General features: G+C 37.9%; 1 protein-coding gene and 1 long non-coding RNA gene across 5 annotated transcripts in view; both read left to right on the top strand.

Moving 5' to 3' along the window:
* Positions 1–4,812, top strand: part of LOC111821792 (uncharacterized) — a 19,808-nt gene extending 14,996 nt beyond the window's left edge. For all 3 annotated transcript variants that reach the window (XR_002825132.1, XR_002825130.1, XR_002825131.1), the window contains one exon: positions 4,458–4,812. This is a non-coding gene — a long non-coding RNA (uncharacterized LOC111821792). The remainder of the gene's footprint in view (positions 1–4,457) is intronic.
* ADK (adenosine kinase) overlaps positions 1–20,509 on the top strand; it is a 555,845-nt gene that overhangs the window by 131,938 nt on the left and 403,398 nt on the right. The gene's annotated exons all lie outside the window — the stretch shown is intronic.

The following is a 20,509-nucleotide window of genomic DNA, read 5'->3' as shown; positions in this document are numbered from 1 at the left end:
GGGGCTGTCCACTCCCAGGCTGAACAGTGAACCTCGGAGGTAACCAGAAATATATTTTAAGTGTAACATTAATTTTTCAGTTAACACTCATCTTTATTAGAAAATATTACTTGTATTTTTCATAGCTTTTTTCACCAACTATAATAAGGCTTTTATATTTTATAATCCATTTAGGTTAACTGATGTGTAGTCTCAAGAAAAGAACCTCAATAATGGTTTTTAAACTATTTGAACATTAGAGAATTGGTAACCCACATTTCTGATAACTGTGTTAGTTACCTAGTGCTGCTGTAACAGAGTTACCACAAATGAGGGGCTTGAACAAACAGAAGTTTATTTTCTCACAGTTGAGGCTAGAAATTTGAATTCAGGGTGCTGGCTCTAGGGGAAGGCTTTCTCTTTCTGTCAGCTCTGGAGGAAGGTCCTTGTCTCTTCAGCTTCTATTCCTTGGCTCCTTGGTGAACTTCATGTGGTGTGACATCTGTCTTCCCCCATCTCTGCTTGCTTGCTTGTTCAATCTCTTTTATATCTTGAAAGAGATTGACTTAAGACACACTCTACACTAATACTGTCTCATTAACATAACAAAGAAAACCCATTCCCAAATGGGAGTCTAAACCACAGATACAGGGGTTAGGATTTGCGAGACTTTTTTTTTTTTAATTGTACATTAGGTGAAAGTTTATAAAGCAAGTTAGTTTCCCATTCAATAGTTTGTACAAAAAGTATTTCACAACGTTGGCTTCATTTCCCAAACAATGTTTTTGGAAGACACAGTTCAATCCATAACGCTAACCATACACATGAAACTCTTAATAGTGACAGAATAGAACTAAACATTTTTCCTTATAAAATAACATTATTGTGGTGCATCATTATATGACTTATGGCATATTTAAATCGTGTTAGCTACAAACTGTTATAATGGTGTCTTTTATTCAGAATTGATAAATGCCAATGTAAAATATAAAGAAGTTCCTTTTCCTAATTTTCATCTTGTAAATTTGTGGACATAAATAAAGCCACATCAGACCAAAGATGGTTATAAACTGACATGGCCAGGCATTTTAATGTTGATTATTGTGTTCACTGTTTTGTGCTATGCTTCATTTATGTTTTAGTTGCAATTTATTTTTAAGAATGTTGTGTTATGTGAGTTAAAACTAGTAAGAATGGGAAATGTTAAAAGGAGAGAGGTATCAATATGATGGAAATTAAAAGTAGAGACATTAAAAAAAATTGAAACTGGTGAAAAATTGGTTTGTTCAACAACAGGAATTATTTTGAAGGTGAAAGCAAGTGATTAAACGTGTGAAAAGTGGTATGCCTATGTCCCAGAGAGCTATTGTTTAGTGGGTTATCTCTATTCTTATTTACCATATTAGAAATTAAAATGGAGACATTTAAAAATACTTATTAAAGCATTTAAAGATAACTATAGTAAACCCATTACATGTTAACATAAGTAACACATTTTAATGAAAAATAACTATTTTCTAAAACAACAAAAATTTTGTAAGAAGAGTGGCATTTTTTTTTTCTTTTTTTTAATTGTATTTTACGTGAAGGTTTACAGGACAAATAGTTTCTTATTAAGCAGTCAGTACACATATTGTTTTATGACATTGGTTAACAACCCCACGACATGTCAACACTCTCCCTTCTCAACCTCTTTTTTTTTTTTTTGGTGAAAATATACATAGCCAAAGATACACCTTTTCAAAAATTTCTACATGCACAGTTCACTGACATCGATTACGTTCTTCCAGTTGTGCTGCTATTCTCACTTTAGATGAAGGTTTACAGAACAAAATAGTTTCTCATTAAACAGTTAGTACACATGTTGCCCTATGACAATGGTTAACAACCCCACTACATGTCAACACTCTCCTTACTCAACCTTGGTTTCCCTTTCACCAGCTTTCCTGTCCCTTATGCCTTCTAGTCCTTGTCCCTGGACTGCTGTGCCCTATTAGTCCTGTTTTGTTTTAAGGGGCCATCCAGTCCCTGGCTGAATGTTGAACCTCGGAAGTGACTTCACCACTGAGCAAAAAGGGTTTCTGGAGGCCATAGTCTCAGGGTTTCTTCAGTCTCTTCCAGGCCAGTAAATCTGGTCTTTTTTGTGTGAGTTAGAATTTTGTTCTACATCCTTCTCCAGCTCTGTCCAGAACCCTCTGTTGTGATCCCGGTCAGAGCAGTGAGTGGTGGTAGCTGGGCACCATCCAGCTGTACTGGACTCAGTCTGGTGGAGGCCATGATAGCTGTGGTCCATTAGTCCTTTGGACTAATCTTTTCCTTGTATCCTATTCTCTTCATTCTCCCTTGCTCCCGAAGGGGTGAGACCAATGGAGTATCATAGATGGCTGCTCACAGGCTTTTAAGACCCCAGACGCTACTCACCAAGGTAGAATGTAAAACATTGCCTTTATAAACTGTGTTATGCCAACTGAGCTAGATGTTCCCTGAGACCATGGTCCCCACAGCCCTCCTCCCAGCAGTTTGGTCCCACAGGGAGTTTGGATGTGCCTATGGAGCTTCCATGACCTTTCCTTGTACAAGTTGTGCTGGTTTCCCCAGCATTGTGTACTGTCTCACCCTTCACCAAGAAGGGTGGCATTTTTTAACATTTTTGCAAATCTCCTTAATGTCTGACTTAATAGAAGATAGCTGGTTTCTCATCTGCTTTTACATTCAGTCTGTTGGTATATATTGTTTTGGTTTTGGTTGAAGAATATGGAGGAAATGTGGCCTCACACAGGTATGTAGATTATAGCATGTAACCAATGAAAGCTAGTAAGAGCATGGAAATACTAAGAACAAACTGAGTTACTCTCTGAAAACACACACATTAATAATGTAAATCTGTTACATTAAAACATTCTAAAAAAAAATACACGAATGTGTAAGTATCCATTCCATTAGTTACCAGAGGGATGTCATCACATCTTATTCAGCATCTGGAAAACTTTACTGTACAGTCGTGAGAGAATAAAAGTGTAAAAGGCAAATAGTTTTTAACTTGTGGATCCCTAGAAAGGATTTCGGGGACCCCTGCAGACCCTGAACCGCACTTTAAGAACTGCTGGCCTTTGCAATTCAGAGTCATCAGTGAGAGACATTGGTAGAAATTTTTCGAATTTACAGCAGGCTCTGGGCATCAATATCAGATGTCCATTGACCTTGTGTTAAAACATCAAGAGTTGGAGAATTTAAAGGCTAAAGCAGTATGTAGGTGCTGTTGATCAAACTAGTCACAAGCCAGAGATGGTTCTTTAGGTTTAAGGCCTTTTAAATGCATGTGAGATCCAAGTAAGTGGCAAGGTAGCAACTGTAGATACCATAGTTGCTAAAAAGTTTCTTATGACATTGTACAGAGATCATCATGAAGAGAGGCATTATCCCTCATGACTAGTTTTTAGTGTAGAGAAAACTGGAATATTTTGTAGGAAAAAAACCCAAAAAACCAAACTTGTTGCCGTCAAGTCTATTCTGATTCATAGCGACCCTATCTGACAGAGTAGACCTGCCCTGTAAGGTTTCCAAGGAGCTCTGAGTAGATTCAAACTGCCGACCTTTTGGTTAGCAGTCATAGTTCTTAACCACTACGCCACCAGGGTTTCCAAGGTATAAGATACATGTATCAGCAAGTTAGAAGTATAACAATTTATTCTGTTATTGGCACGAGTGTATATAGGGCCTTGCCAGTTCAGACTAAGGAACAAATGGAACTTAACCTGTCTATAAATAGAAGAGCTTCTGTTTTGGCAATTTTTCTTAGTATATCATATATTCACATCATTATCAAGTTGTGGGGGGCGCTTTGGTACCTTCAGATTAGGAATTGTTAAGATGAGGCATGGAGATGAGACAGCCCTTGGTTAGTGTTTGGCAGATTAAGTCAATTCTAATGTTAGAAATTTACCTCTAACCTTTTATTAAGCACTTTAGCCATTTAAGTTTTCAAACTTAGGTGCTAAAAGTGTATCTGTTTCACATTTTTGCTCAGGCATATTTTATGACAATGTTTGTTTTAAACATAGTGTTTTTCTTTCTGATAGTTAATGTTTATCAAAATTGTATCTAGTTTGACAAAGTTACTTGACATTGTTGACGTTAGCTTGAACTTGCCGTTGAGTCAAACAAATAAATACTTACTTTTCTGAGTACAAACCAACTGCTTTGCAAATCCATTGACATTGAATTCTTTGCAGGGATTTAACATGTAGGGAAACCTTTATTATTTAGAATATACTCATGTTACGGTGTGTAGATTATTTGTTTACTGTCTTTAATGTGACTTAGTCAAAATATATGTAGTTATTTGCATAAAGAGGAAGTGTGTCGCTAATATCTTTTGCATTACTGAATTTTACATATAAAATTAATTTTCCTTCTAAGAGCTGTGAAAAATTTTCACTCGTTCCTGTTTTTTCTCTTTAATATATATTAAAATGTAGGTTTAATCTCTTTATAATATAAGAAGAGTAGAACAAATGATGGGATGCTGGCAAGATCTGAACGTGTTTGCTAATATGCTGTTAGTCTAAATCATTTACATGGCTCTCTACACAGAAATAGCAGATTAAGTAGGAAGGAGAATGATTGATCATGACTGTTGACACTTTGACTGTAAGTCTCTGACCTCATGTAAGAGAACTCTTGCTTACACTGTTTTAGTGACACTAATTTTTGTTTTGTTTCTTGAACAGATGTGTATTCCTACCTTGGAACCTTTGCTCATATTGTTTCCACCTTCTGAATGCTCTTCTTCTGTTTTTTTGTAAGATAGGCTTCTTCTTATCTTTTAGTTCTCAGCTCAAGTGACACCTTCTCAGAGAGTTTCCTTGAGCAATGTACTGAACATAGCCAGGCCCCCCCCCCCCAATTACCGTTTGTCACATGACCCATACTTCATAACATGTGTCACTACCTGAAGTGATTTTGTTTAATTGTTTATTATCTGTCTCCTCTAACTAGAATAGAAGCTCCTTGAAGGCTACAGCTTTGTTTGTCCTAGGAAGTCGACTGGCACACAGTAGGAACTTAAATATTGTTGTATGAAGGAAGGAAAGAAAGAAGATTATAATTAAATACTATATAATGAAAACATTAAAGATATGCTATACTTTATAATTTGATTCTAATTAAAGAGATAGTATTATAAGTGCTTAATTTTATAGCCCCCAAATAGTGATATTTTGGAGCCCTGGTGGCACAGTGGTTAAGAGCTTGGCTGCCAACCAAACGGCTGGTGGTCCAAATCCACCAGCTGCTCCTTGGAAACTCCATGGGGCAGTTCTACTCTGTCCTGTAGGGTTGTTTTGAGTCAGAATTGACTGGACAGCAATGGGTTTGGTTTGAGTTTTATATAGTGATATTTTACTGCTACTTATTATGCTTGTTGAAAGTGAAGAGGACTTGAAGCACTTACTGATGGAGATCAAAGACCACAGCCTTCAGTATGAATTATACCTCAATAAAAAGAAAACAAAAATCCTCACTACTGGACCAATAAGCAACATCATGATAAATGGAGAAAATGTTGACGTTGTCAAGGAGTTCATTTTACTTGGATCCACAATCAATGCCCATGGAAGCAGCAGTCAAGAAATCAAATGATGCATTGCATTGGGAAAATCTCCTGCAAAAGACCTCTTTAAAGTGTTAAAAAGCAAAGATGTCACTTTAAGGACTAAGATGCGCCCGACCCAAGCCATGGTGTTTTCCAGTCATCTCATATGCTTGTGAAAGGTGGACAATGAATAAGGAAGACCAAAGAAGAATTGATGCCTTCAAATTATGGAGTTGGTGAAGAATATTGAATATACCCTGGACTACCAGAAGAATGAACAAATCTGTCTTGGAAGAAATACAGCCAGAATGCTCGTTAGAAGCAAGGATGGCGAGACTTTGTCTCACATACTTTGGACATGTTATCAGAAGGGACCAGTCCCTGGAGAAGGACATCATGCTTGGTAGAGTAGAGGGTCAGCAAAAAAGAGGAAGACCCTCAACAAGATGGATTGAGACAGTTTCTGTAACAGTGGGCTCAAGCATAACAAAGATTGTGAGGATGATGTAGGACCGGTCGGTGTTTCTTTCTATTGTACATAGGGTCGCTATGAGTCAGAACTCACTGGGTGGCACCTAACAACTTGTTATGGATAAATCAACATCATGTGTTTAACTCGTCAGATTTGGTGGAAAGATAATCTACTTACAGAGGTTTGCTGTTAGATTGTTTAGGCAGTTATTCTCAAGTATTTAAAAACTAACCCAGACTAGTTGCTGTGGAGTAGACTCTGACTCACTGCCACCCTGTGTGTGTCAAAGTAGAATTGTGCTTCATAGGATTTTCAATGGCTGACTTTGCTGAAGTAGATTGCCAGGCCTTTTTTTTCCTGAGGTGCTTCTGGGTGGACTCGAACTGCCTACCTTTTGGTTATTAGCTGAGCATGTTAACCGTTTGCACCACCCAGAAACTCCTTTATGTAATTACTTATTTCATTTACAGCTTTGGCTAGCAGTTTACAAGTGAAGTCAGGTCAGTACAGCTTTCTGTTGCTCTGTGTGAGGCTCCTTCTGTTGTTAATTGCCATCGAGTTGTTTTTGACTTATAGCAACTACCGTGTCTGCAGAGTAGAGCTGCTCCGTAGGGTTTTCAAGGCTGTGACCTTTTGGAAGCAGTTTACCAGGCCTGCCTTCTGAGACACCTTTGGGTTGGTTCAAACTGCCAACCTTTCAGTTAGTCAGTTTGTGCCACCAGGGCTCTTGAGGCTCCTTCTACCCACTTCTAATTTTGATATACCCATGGTTTGCGGAGCACCTCTTGTGAGGTCTTTACAGTGCAGATCTTCTCTGCTGAAGTGCCTCAGGCTTTTGGCTTAAGCAAGCACACTGGTAGAACGAGAAGTGGCAAAGAGGAGAGAGAGTAAACGAAAAGAACGGAGAAAGTTTTAGAATGTCTGTAACAGGAATTCTTAAGTAAGAGTCTGATAGACATGGAGATGGTGCAGCCCGGAACCTCCCTCAATCAGAAGCTTCACCAAGGTTGGTGTCACCCAGTGTGGTAACTCATGGTGTCACCTGCACCCCCATGGAAGTCCTCCCATACCAGACCTCACAGAATTCTTTGTGATGCTTATTATCAATTTTAATCATAGAATAACGTGATAAATATAGTTGTAAATTGTTTAAATGTAGTATTTCTTAGATTGTGTGAATACTAACAGCAAAATTGTTTTGTAAAATCTTTCTGTATTGTATTACATTAGTAGTTACATTATTAGCAACTGAGCTAGTTTTTTTTATTTTTCTCCTTTTCCTTTACTACTTCATTCTCAAAAAAGTTATTGATATAGATTCACAAATACTAATTACCACAATAGTATAGCTAAAACACCAGAAAATTTGACAAAATCAGCAACTATAAAAATACCAGCAGCAATGAAAACAACAGTGCACACTTGTAGCACATGCGGACGAAACCATGTGATTTGAAGTGTTGTTGTAATTAGGTAATAATGACAGCTCTGACTGGAGCACATAAGAAGGTTCAAAAAGTGAATTAGCATAGAGTTTTAGCCTTATAGGTATATTGATACATTAAGCTGGGCTTATGAAAAATGTGTTTGTTGTTATAACTGACTACAGGGATATTTTTATAAAATAGTACCTTGTATCCCCCTAGTATGCCACTGCCCTCAATGAAGAATCTCAGCCCAACTGTGGAGAGGACAGTCATCAAACAGCCTTCAGCTGTCAGCTCCTTCAAGGCTAGGCTCAGCTACAGAGAGCCTCTGGCCCAAAGTCATACCCACCCACCCCGGACAGCTTACATTCTGCAGTTGAGCAAGGCAGAGTATAAATGCCAAGCCATTTTGTTTAGACCTAGGATGACTCTGACAAGTGATGTTCCTCCAGAGATATCTCTGACACGTTGGCTAAGGCTTCGGTGGGCCTGTAGTGCAGTTTGACTTCTCTGTGTGCCCAATCCTGTTTTCTCCCTTTTTCTTTCACAGGGGTTGATCCCTAATAAACATCTTCCACCCCAAACAATCTCAGCACCTCTTTTCAGAGAATCCAGCTTGTGACAGGGAGCTTTATGGGTTGCATGTTGTCCTTGTACCCTTTTTCAGATTGTGTACATTTTTTATGGATATGCATTATTCTGAGGAGAAAGTATATAACTTTCACCATATTTTTAAAGAGAAAAACTACAGATTTTTCTCATAAAGTCCTTAAGAAATAAGAAAGAAAGTCTTTAAAAAAATTTTTTTTTTGTTTCAGGGTCAAACTAAATATTGTGAATCTTTGAATTTGAGCAGCATCCAAGCCAAAGCTTTGTTGATACGGGAATATTCTCCTGTGACATGGCAATTCACACTGGCAAAGGCCCCTATAATTGGTTCTAATATGCTGTTGCAGTGGCTCTTGGTTGGAAAAAGTGATGGCCCATATTAAATGAAGTAGAGAGATCAGAGCTGCTATGGCAGACAGTAGAGCAGGGAATCAAAAGGCTCAGAGAAGTGAGTATGCTATAATACTATATAAGACTGGAAGCCCCACTGGTTTTCCTTAGGGGTGGATGTTCAGAGGACACTCTGTTTTCTAAGGAAATAAGGAATTTGATGTGAGGGGAACACCAAACATCCCCTCGTTGAGTCGATTCCAACTCATAGCGATGCTGTAGGATAGAGTAGAACTGCCTGTAAGGTTTCCAAGACTAATCTTTACAGAAGCAGATTGGCACATCTTTCTCCCGCGGAGCAGGTGGTGAGTTCCTTCCAAGGAAATAAGGAATTTGATGGTGAGGGGAACACCAAACATCCCCTCGTTGAGTCGATTCCAACTCATAGCGATGCTGTAGGACAGAGTAGAAATGCCTGTAAGGTTTCCAAGACTGTAATCTTTACAGAAGCAGATTGGCACATCTTTCTCCCACGGAGCAGCTGGTGAGTTCCAAGCACTGACCTTTTGGTTAGCAGTCGAGTGCTTAACCTCTGCACCACCAGGGCCCCACCAACATCCTTGAGAGGCTCAATAGTGGCTATTTATTGTAGATGGGGCTGATGGTAGAAGATGTTTTTACAGAGTTGAGCTACCTAGTAGCAAGGGGGTAGATATGGTCTCAGAAGAGCAAAAGCTAGGGAGCAGCACTTAACTGGAAGCAAAGAGGGTATATTCGTTTTCTATTGCTCCGTAACATATTACCACAAGTTTAGCAGCTTAAAACAACATCCGTTTATTATTTCACAGTTCTGTAGGTCAGAAGTCTAGTATAGTGTGTCTGCACTCAGCTGGTTCTCTGTTATGGATTTCATGAAGCTGAAATCAAGGTGTTGGCAGGGCTGCATTCCTTTCTGGGGGCTGTAGGGATGAATCTGCTTCTCAGCTCATTCAGGTTGTTGACTGAATTCAGTTCCTTGTGGTTGTAGGACTCAGCTCCCCATTTCCTTGCTGGCTGTTGGCCAAGGGTCTCTTATCTGTTTAATCTCTGCTGTGTCTGTAGTTGTATCTTTTTTTTTTTTAATTGATTCCCTTTTGAACCTTTACTTTCTATTTAATTGATTTTTGCTCTTTCTCACCTGCTTCTATTTTCTTTAGGTTTATGTATTTCTCCTTTTCTAGTATCTTAATATGGATACTCAGCTCACTCATTTACAGCCTTTGTTCTAAAATAAGCACTTATGGCTATTCATTTTTCTCAAAACACCTTTTTTATTGTATGATAAAGATTTTGAGAGATACTATTTTGATTACCATTCAGTTTTAAGTGTTTTAAATTTTTCTATGATTTTTTGACCTATTAATTATTTAGGAATTGTTTTTAAATTCAAAATATGTGTTTTTAAAAAGTTATTCTTTACTTTAGTTGCTCATTGGGGCTGGAAAAGGAAGTCTGTGTGGTATCTGCTATTAGAAATATTAAAAATTTGTTTTATCTCCCAGAACATGATTAGTATTTTGATGGCTTCTGTGTGTTTGATAAAAATATGCACTAATTGTTGGATCCACCACCTGTGTGTCAATTTGTTGTACTGTGGTGACTTGTGGGTTACTGTGATACTGGAAGTTATGCCACTGATATTTCAGACACCAGCAAGATGACCCATGGTGGACAGGTTTCAACGGAGCTTCCAGATTAAGACATACTAGAAAGAAATGCCTGGTCATCTGTTTCCAAAAATTAGCCACGGAAAGCCTTATAGATCACAACAGAATATCGTCTGTCTTGCTTCCTTTGGACATGTCATCTGGTGGGATTAATTGTTGGATGAAGACATCATGTTTGGTAAAGTAGGGGTAAAGTAGAGAGGGAAGGAGACCTTCAGTGAAACGGATTGGCACAGTAACCTCACTGATGTACTTGAAAATGCTGGTGATTGTGAGGATGATACACAACTGAGCAGTGTTTCATTCTGTTGTACATAAGGTCACCATGAGTCAGAGTCTACTCGACAGCAGCTATGTATTGCTGTACTTCACGGAAGAATAATATTTTGAATCACCATTTGTTGCAAAGACTACTTTTCCCCATTTAATGGACTTGGCACTGTTGTTGAAAATTAATTGGCCGTAAATCTCTGGGTCTATTTTCTAGACTCTCAGTTCCATTCCATTGGTTTATATGTCTGTCCTTATACCAGCAGCACACTGTTTTGTTTTGTTTTTTTTTTTTGATGTTTCCAAACCTCTTTTTCTTTTTTTTTTTTTTTACTTTAGGTGAAGGTTTACAGAACAAATAGTTTCTCATTAAACAGTCAGTACACATATTGTTTTATGACATTGGTTAACAACCCCGTGACATGTCAGCACTCTCCCTTCTCGACTTTTTTTTTTTTTTTTTTGGTGAAAATATACATAGCCAAAGATACACAATTTCAGAAATTTCTACATGCACAATTCAGTGACATCGGTTACGTTCTTCCAGTTGTGCTACTATTATCACTTTAGATGAAGGTTTACAGAACAAAATAGTTTCTCATTAAACAGTTAGTACACATGTTGCCCTATGACAATGGTTAACAACCCCACTACATGTCAACACTGTCCTTACTCAGCCTTGGGTTCCCTATCACCAGCTTTCCTGTCCCCTTCTGCCTTCTAGTCCTTGTCCCTGGACTGCTATGCCTCATTAGTCCTGTTTTGTTTTATGGGGCTGTCCAATCCACGGCTGAACGGTCATCCTCGGAAGTGACTTCACCACTGAGCTAAAAGGGTGTCTGGGGGCCATACTCTTGGGGTTTCTCCAGTCTGTCAGTCCAGTAAATCTGGTCTTTTTTGTGTGTGTTAGAATTTTGTTCTACATCCTTCTCCAGCTCTGTCCAGAACCCTCTGTTGTGATCTTGGTCAGAGCAGTCACTGGTGGTAGCCGGGCACCATCGAGCTGTACTGGACTCAGTCTGGTGGAGGCCTTGGTAGCTGTGGTCCATTAGTCCTTTGGACTGATCTTTTCCTTGTATCCTGTTCTCTTCATTCTCCACTGGTGAGACCAGTGGAGTATCTTAGATGGCTGCTCACAGGCTTTTAAGACCCCAGATGCCAGTAGCACACTGTTTTGATTACTGTAGCTTTGTAGTAAGTTCTGAAACTGGGAAATGTGAATCCTCCAACTCATTTTGTGAAATTGTTTTGGCTCTCTGCTTACTTTTAAGAATGGGAAATTAAAAATCAACAGCTGTCATAGGGTGGGATTTGTCAACAGTTTGCTTCAATATTAAATGATTTTAACAGTGACTTAATTATATGTTAAATGAATTTAACAGTTCAGGGCTGTTTTGTAATGAAGCTCCTGATGTTGATATATTTAGTTGTTTTCTTAGACTGGATCAATTCTAGGAAGGTGCCCTTCCCAATCTTCTGGTAGCCAAGATGGGGAAGAAAGTTGGAGGTCTCAAAGTTTAATGTGTCAATATTCGGTTAATCCTCATATTTTCAATATGTTATTCCAACCCTCTTTTTTCACCCTCTCTAGAATGGCCCTCAAGTATTCTGCCTAGATGAGAAAGAAGAGCATTCACCCTGACGTGCAGAGTACAGGAAGGGATCTTTAAATCTAGCTGCTTTTTTTTTTTAATTTTTCTTTTATTATACTTTAAGTGAAAGTTTACAATTCAAGTTAGTCTCTCATACAAATATTTATACATACATTGTCATGTGACCCTAGTTGCTCTCCCTATACTGTGACAGCACACTCCTCCTCTCCACCTTGGATCTCCCGTGCCCATTCAACCAGCTCCTGACCCTCTCTGCCTTCTTATCTTACCTCCGGACAGGAGCTGCCCATTTAGTCTCGTGTATCTACTTGAACTAAGAAGCACACTCTTCATGAGTATCATTTTATGTCCCATAGTCCAGTCTAATCTTTGTCTGAAGAGTTGGCCTCAGGAATGGTTTTAGTTCTGGGTTGACAGAGAGCCCGGGGCCATGCTTTCTGGGGGTTCTCCAGTCTCAGTCAGACCATCTAGCTGCATCTTAGTCAAACTTTTATGCCTTACGTTTACTCCGATTACTAGAGATTCCTAATGCTACCCAGTGTGATACCTTTTGGGGATACTGCTGTACAAATCTGAGTGCTTCCCAACTTTCTTCTGGTTTTCCTCTACTGCTGTTAGGATTCAACTTTCTTAGGTCTGTTGAGTTAATCACTACTCTTCAGTTTTCTTTCCGGCGTCCAGAATTTTGTCGCTATTGTTTCCTTTTCTTTTTTTTTTGCCTGCAGAGTAGTTTTTGTGGGGTTTCAAGAGGAGGCAGAAATTAACGCATGTTTGCAGTCCTTTGGTTTTTACTGAAAGTCTGACATATGGTTAGATGCATGGCTTTTATCTTATTTTCTCCTTCTTAATTTAAACGAGGAAATTACTGCATTATGTAATTGTCTTCTAGTAGGATATCCAGCTAATAACCAAAAAAAAAAAAAACCAAACCTGTTGCCGTCAAGTCGATTCCAACTCATAGATCACCTTAATCAGAATTGAAATATTAAGGCTTACAGAAAAGTTTGCCACATTCATATGTATAATATTCATTTGAAGCCTGTGAGGGAAATAATAATGAGTATTACATGCTGTTACACGGAATATGAAGATACAGTTGATTTGATACTTTTCTTTTGATACTGTTAATTTGATGCTTTATTTTTCACCACTTATCAGATGCCTATGTGTTTTATGGGAAGCTGGGTTCTTTACCTTCAGTGGCTGAATCTGTTAATGTAAGCCAATCATGGTTATTTCATTCCTTTGCTAGTGGTCAATAAGACCTGAGAGGAAGTTTATTGGGAAGCTTCTCAGAAAGGTTTGTTTTGTGTTTTTTAAGAGGAATAAGAATTCTGATCTCTAGACATTGTTAAGTAATGTGATACTTAAAACTAATGGAGCTGTTCTGAAAGCATTAGGGGAGAAAAGTCATCATACTGAGGATGGCTTGGGGAAACATGGAAAAAAACCTAGGCTTTTTGATGGTAATGATGACATAAATTAACCAACCCTGGAACAGCTATAGCTCTGGACTCTTCGTTATGTTAGATAATAATTCCTCTAACTGGCTTAGAAAACCAATAAAAAGTAACTATTACTTGTTTAGCTAAAATAATCCTGAGTAGTAAACATCTTAAGGGAGCCCTGGTGGCGCAGTAGTTAAGCACTCATCTGCTAACTGAAAGGTCAGCGGTTTGAACCCTGGTACCAGCCCATTCTGTGAAAGAAAGATGTGACAGTCTGCTTTTGTAAAGATTTGTAGCCTTGGAAACACTATGGAGCAATTCTACTCTGTCCTATAGGGTTGCTATGAGTTGGAATTGACTCGATGGCAGTGGGTTTGGATTTTTGGTTTAATAAACATATTAAGGTTCAAAGTACATAAATGTTGAAGATCAAAACTGCAGGTTTCTGAGAGGTTAGTGGTTATGATTTTTCATTAAAATAAAACTGAATTGGAAATACACATCATGTTCTTTCACTCTCGTTGCTTTTATCCCTAACTTGTGCAGACCTGACATTTTAGTTGTTTGTTAAAACTGGCAATTTTAGTCTTTTGTTTTGGTATGATTCAGGTTGACCTGACATAGATCTGGCTCCTAGGACTGATTAAAAAACATTTTATTTGTTGAAATATGCATACTTTCTTCATAAAATTGGTTTTCTTTCTTATGTGTGGCTTGTCTTGCCAAAGCTTATGAATCATGTATTTTTTATACTGTTACAGTTTTAATTAATATTTTAGATGCAAAAGGTGACAGTTTAAAAGATTGTTTTCTTAGTAGCTTATCCTTAAAAACATTTGGTTTTATTTTACAGTAGAATTTAATCTTACATGTTTTTTGTTAAAGTTGCGTTACCAAAAAATCTCTTATTGAGCTATTTGTGGTGAGCTTTTTAAGGATGTTTAAGATTTCACATGCAGTTTAACTGATCACAGATGAAGTTGTAAATTAATACCTCATGAACGTATTTGACTGCGGGGCATTGTTTGTGAATCAGAACTGCTTTGTTCCTGTAAACTGTGAAAGGTGTTTAAGCATATGGATTAAAATTGCATGGTGATACCAAAGTATTTATGAAAAGACACTGTAGTTGGAGTATTTAAAATGTACTAAAATATTATGAATAGCCATAAATGTAATAATTCCCTTAAGCTTTTAAAGGTTGTAAGATTTAGTTTTATTCCTTTGTTGGATTTAACCACCTTAGCAAGAAATTGTTTTGTTGCTTTTAAAGCTGTGCATACTAATAAGGATACCACTGATATAGTATGGTGATAAGGACAGCTGAAATTTCCCGGAAAACTTGTATTTTTTCAGACCTGTTCATGGTTGTGCCAAATATATTTATGAAATTTTTGCCTTGTTTTCATTTGGATCATTCTCTTATCAGAACCTTTAGAATGAATAATTGTTCTCTGATATTTTATAGTGTAAGATTATTGAATGAATGTTGTTTAGCATAATGTCAAATTGTTTTTGTTATTATTTTTGTTTTACAGTATATGAAGTTTACCTAAATGTACGAGGTACTCTTGCCATGATAAACTCACCAAGTACCTATTGAAAAATTATCACAGAATAGCTAGGGACTTGTTCTGGAAGACAGTGGTAATTTAGAGGTAGCAGACCAAACCCAAACCAAACCCGTTGCTGTTCAGTCAGTTCCCACTCATAGTGATCCTATAGGACAGAGTAGAACTGCCCCATAGGGTTTCCAAGGCTATAATCTTTCCAGAAGCAGACTGCCAAATCTTTCTCCCATGAAGTGGGCTGGTGACTTCGAACCACTGACCTTTTGGTTAATAGTTGAGCACTTACCCTCTGTGCCACCAGGCTCCTTGGAGGTAGCAGAAGTAAGCTTTAATTAACCCCTTTTAGGCAATAAGGCAGACGTTAAATCAGCTAGGGGTCCCTGGGTGACATAACTGGTTAGTGCACTCAGTGCTAACCAAAAGGTTGGAGGTTCCAGTCCACCTAGAGGTGCTCGGAAGAAAGGCCTGATGATCTACTTCTGAAAAATCAGTCATTAAAACCCTGTGGAGCACAGTCCTACTCTGATACACATGGGGTCATCCTAATCCAACTGGTATATCAGGCTAAGGAAAAGTTGTTGGGATACTCTTGGAGTTCTGATCTTTGTTACCCTTTTAGACCCCTCTGTCACATGAGGTCACTATGAGTTGGAATCAACTTGATGGCACCCAACAACCATATTCTTTGAAAATTTTGATATTCTTTTTATTACTATTTTCTTAGTTGCTTAGGTGGATGACATTTCCAGCACCAAATCTCATACTTCCTTGAGCTCCTCTGTTCTAACTACCTTTATCTCCATTCATATTGAACTACCCTCTTTTATGACCTTATCCTTACCCAGAACTGCTTTTTTTTTTAAAAAAAAAAAAAAAAAAAAAAAAAAAACTGAACAAACTATATCAGCTTGCTGTTTAATTCCTTTCACTTCAGTTACCTTTATTCAGCCTAAGCTGCATGGTCAGTTATTTCAACCACATGTTAAACTATTCTCTCAATTCTCTCTACTTTTTTGACCTTAGCAATTCCTAAATCTGGGTCAATTTAATTGTGTCCTTTAGTTCTTAACTTCTTATCACTGTTGACTTATTTTTCATGGTATAAACTTTCCGCCATCTTTGGTCCCTACTCCTTAAACCTTTACGATCAGATTGTCCACCAGATCTTATTACCATCTAAAGTGGCTCTCAAATCTTAACCTTTTTTGCCATTTTCATGTTTGTTACCCTCATCGTCATCTCTTATATTTAGTACTGTAGCCTTACCCCTTTCAGGTTCCGCTTCTCCAATGATTCTCTCTGCCCACTTTTTCTATCCCAGCAACACATGAGGGATTGGGTTCTCACCCACCCACCACAACCATTGCATAAATAACCGACGCTCCCTTTAGTAGTAATTCTCAACTGGGGTCCCACATCTTCAGGGTCTGTGTACAGTATGTATATGTATGTTCCGGGTTTTGAAAACACCCAAAAAGTGATTCTCTTCTTTCTGAGGTCCTAAAGGGTCTTTTGCAGGTCTTCCTCAAATCCATGTTCCACAGCGCCACAGGAGTTATCTTTCTGAACATGAACTTACTCATTTTTCAAGTGTATAACAACTTATTTTGTGCCACGTACTGGACTAAAGGTTACAGACTAGGAGACCATACAGGGTAGTTCTCTGTCCTGTAGGGTTACTATGAGTTGGAATCGACATGACAGCACAAAACAACAACAGCTGCTGGTTAGGTTTTCTCTCGCTTGTAGCCAAGAATTCTAATAAAGGGTAAAAATATTACTTTTAGAAAAAGTAAACTACTAATTGTACGTACAGCTTGCAAAAGGCATGAATTTTCATGTGTACTATGACATTGTGCATTCTATCTTTTCTCCTTTTACCACAAAAGGGAATTTTCTTTCCTTTTGGAAAATATCAAAAATAAGATTCACTACAGTAGTTCACTACAGACCCAACTTTACTGAATAAGAAATTAAACTGATAACAACTTTCCTAAGTATACATCTGTCTTAAAAACGTAGTACCAAAAGAAAGTCAATTGGAAGGGAATAATAATGAGTGTGTTCATGGTGGGATACTGATGATCTTTTTTAAAAAAAAGTTTTTTTTATTCTACTTTAGATGAAGGTTTACAGAACAAATAGTTTCTCATTAAACAGTGAGTACACATATTGTTTTATGACATTGGTTAACAACCCCATGACCTGTCAGCACTTTCCCTTCTCGACCTTGGAGGACCTTTTTTTCTTTGTGAAAATATACGTAGCCAAAGTTACACCATTTCAAAAGTTTCTACATGTACAATTCAGTGACATCGATTACATTCTTCCAGTTGTGCTGCTGTTCTCACTATCCTTTTCCAGGTTATTCCATCACCATTATCTTCAACTCACTGCCCCCTAGGCTTCCCATCAAAACTTTTGAGTTGCCGTTGTCAATTTGATCTCACATAGATAATTCCTTTTTTTTGGTACCTTAGATGAAGGTTTGCAGAACAAATAGTTTCTCATTAAGCAGTACACATATTGCCCTCTGACGATGGTTAACAACTCCATGACATGCCAACACTGTCCCTTCTCAACCTTGAGTTCCCTATCACCAGCTTTCGTGTCCCCTCCTGCCTTCTAGCCCTTGTCCCTGGATTGCTGTGCCTCATTGGTCCTGTTTTGTTTTATGAAGCTGTCCAATCCCCAGCTGAATGGTGAACTTCGGGAGTGACTTCACCACTGAGCTAAAAGGGTGTCCAGGGGCCATACTCGGGGTTTCTCCAGTCTGTCAGTCCAGTAAATCTGTTTTTTTTTTTGTGAGTTAGAATTTTGTTCTACATCATTTTCCAGCTCTGTCCAGGACCCTCTGTTATGATCCTGGTCAGAGCAGTCAGTGGTGGTAGCCGGGCACCATCTAGCTATATTGGACTCAGTCTGGTGGAGGCTGTGGTAGCTGTGGTCCATTAGTCCTTTGGACTAATCTTTTCCTTGTATCTTGTTCCCTTCATTCTCCCTTGCTCCCGAAGGGGTGAGACCAGTGGAGTATCTTAGATGGCTGCTCACAGGCTTTTAAGACCCCAGACACTACTCACCAAGGTAGAATGTAGAACATTGTCTTTATAAACTGTGTTATGCCAGTTGATCTAGATGTTCCCCAAGACCATGGTCCCCACAGCCCTCCTCCTGGCAGTTTGGTCCCTCAGGGAGTTTGGATGTGTCTATGAAGCTTCCATGACCTTTCCTTGTACAAGTTGTGCTGTCTTCCCCAGTACTGTTTACTGTCTTACCCTTCACCAAAGTTACCACTTATCTATTGTCTGTTTAGTATTTCCCTTCCTCACCCCTCCCATCCCTTATAACCATCAAAGATTGTTTCTTTTTGTATGTAAACCTTTTCATGAGTTTTTGCAGTAGTGGTCTCATACAATATTTGTCCTTTTGTGATTGACTTATTTCACTCAGCATAATGTCCTCCAGTTTCATCTATGTTATGAGATTCTTCACATATTCATCATTGTTCTTTATCTTTGCATAATACTCCATTGTGTGTATGTACCATAGTTTATCCATTCATCTGTTGATGGGCATCTATGTTGTTTATATCTTTTTGCTGTTGTGAACAGTGCTGCAATGAATACGGGTGTGCATATGTCTATTCATGTTATAGCTCTTATTTCTCTAGGATATATTCCTAGGAGTGGGATTGCATTTGGTAGTTTTTTTTTTTTTTGTGATGCTAGCGTTTTCTTTGTTCCTGTTACTCTCCTGTGCTGAGTTCTTTTTGTGTGTGCATTTTTTTTCATTTCTTTTGTTTTTGTAGGTTTTGTTTTTACTGAGACTTTATGTTTTTCTTCTATATTTTGATGAGCAGGTTTATTAACTTTCTTTGTGGTTACCTTGAAATTTACCCTTTTCTTCCTAGATTTGAACCAGTCTATTATTACGTGGTATCACCTTGCCTTCCTTTCCATTAGAGGATTCTAAACACACACCATTTATTCCCTCTTTTATTGTTCTAAAGCTGTTGTCATTTACAGATTAACCTCTCTGGTTCCCTGTTGTAATTGTTTTGGTTTTGCATAGTCTTTAAGAGTTCATTTCCTAGGATGGTATCTGGCTAGTACAATCCTGTGTCCTATTTTCAGCCTGTGGTCTGATATTGTTTGTTCTCCAATCGAAGGACTTCCTGTAATAAGTCTGTAAGTTCAGTTTGGTTTTTACATAGTCCCTTAATTTCTGTTTATCTGGAAATGACCTAATTTCACCATCATATTTAAACGAGAGTTTTGCTGGATATATTATTCTTGGCTGGCAATTTTTTTCTTTCAGGGTTTTATATATATCATTCCATTGCCTTCTTGCCCGCATGGTTTCTGCCGAAGAATCCAAGCTTAGTCTTATTGTTTCTCCTCTATATGTGACTTTTTGTTTTTCTCGAGCTGCTCTCAGGATTCTTTGTTTGTTTTTGGTTTTAGTGAGTATGATTATGATATGCCTTGGTGATTTTCTTTTGGGGGTCTATCCTATATTGGGTTCGTTGAGCTTCTGGGATGGGCTTCATGATATTGGGGAAGTTTTCTGTCAGCAATTCTTCAATGATCCTCTCTATGTTTTCTGCTTTCTCCCCCTGTTATGGAACTCTGATCACTTGCAGATTTTTGCTTTTGATTGTATCCCACATAATTTTCAAGGTTTCTTCATTTTTCTTCATTCTTTTTTTCTGATTTTTCCTCAGAGTTGTATCCAAGTGTTTGTCTTCAGTATCACTGATCCTGTCTTCCATTGTTTCAGACCTATTCCTCAGTCCTTCTATGACACTGTCCATTTCTGAAATCTTGTTGTTTATCTTTTGGATTTCTAATCGTTTTTGTATGATTTCTAGTTGTGAATTTATTTTAGCATTTTGTTCCTGTATTATTTTCTTGAATTCTTCCATTTTTTTGTCGGTATTTTCTATGAATTTGTCTGCCTTTTCAGTGAATTTGTCTATTTTCTCATTTTTGTCTACTTTTTGCTTCAACTCTTGAATAATTCTGAATATTAGAGATCTGAATTCCCTATCAGTTAGGTCTAGTGCCTTTTCTTCCGCTGGAAGGTTATCTGGTGTTTTATTTTGGACGCCTACTGGAACCATCTTGTCCTGTTTTTGTAAATGTTTTGATATTGCCTGCTGTCTTCAGGGCATTCAGTGGTTATTTTCTTCATTTATTTATTGTAGATTTATTTGTTTCATTCTGCTTTTTTGTTTTATTTGATTATGTCTGAGCAGGCAGGTTGTGCATTTAAGGTAAAATACCTTCCATGGATATCAAGAAAAAAATGAAGTAATGATGTTACCCATTTTAGACCCAATTTTCCCTTTTGAAGTTGGTAGTAATGCTTTGATTTCTCTCCTCAGAAGTCATGAAATAACTACTATATTAAATTACTGTCAAAATTCTGCTCCAGAGGTACCTGTAGTATAGCTCAACTTCACTGTAATGTTTTAATGGTTTATTATAAA

The sequence above is a fragment of the Trichechus manatus genome, unplaced genomic scaffold, assembly GCF_000243295.1.
Source record: "Trichechus manatus latirostris isolate Lorelei unplaced genomic scaffold, TriManLat1.0 scaffold00106, whole genome shotgun sequence".
Classification (NCBI taxonomy): Eukaryota; Metazoa; Chordata; class Mammalia; order Sirenia; family Trichechidae; genus Trichechus; species Trichechus manatus.
Note: the sequence above shows the minus strand (reverse complement) of the source record. Positions and strands in the feature narration are given on the sequence as shown.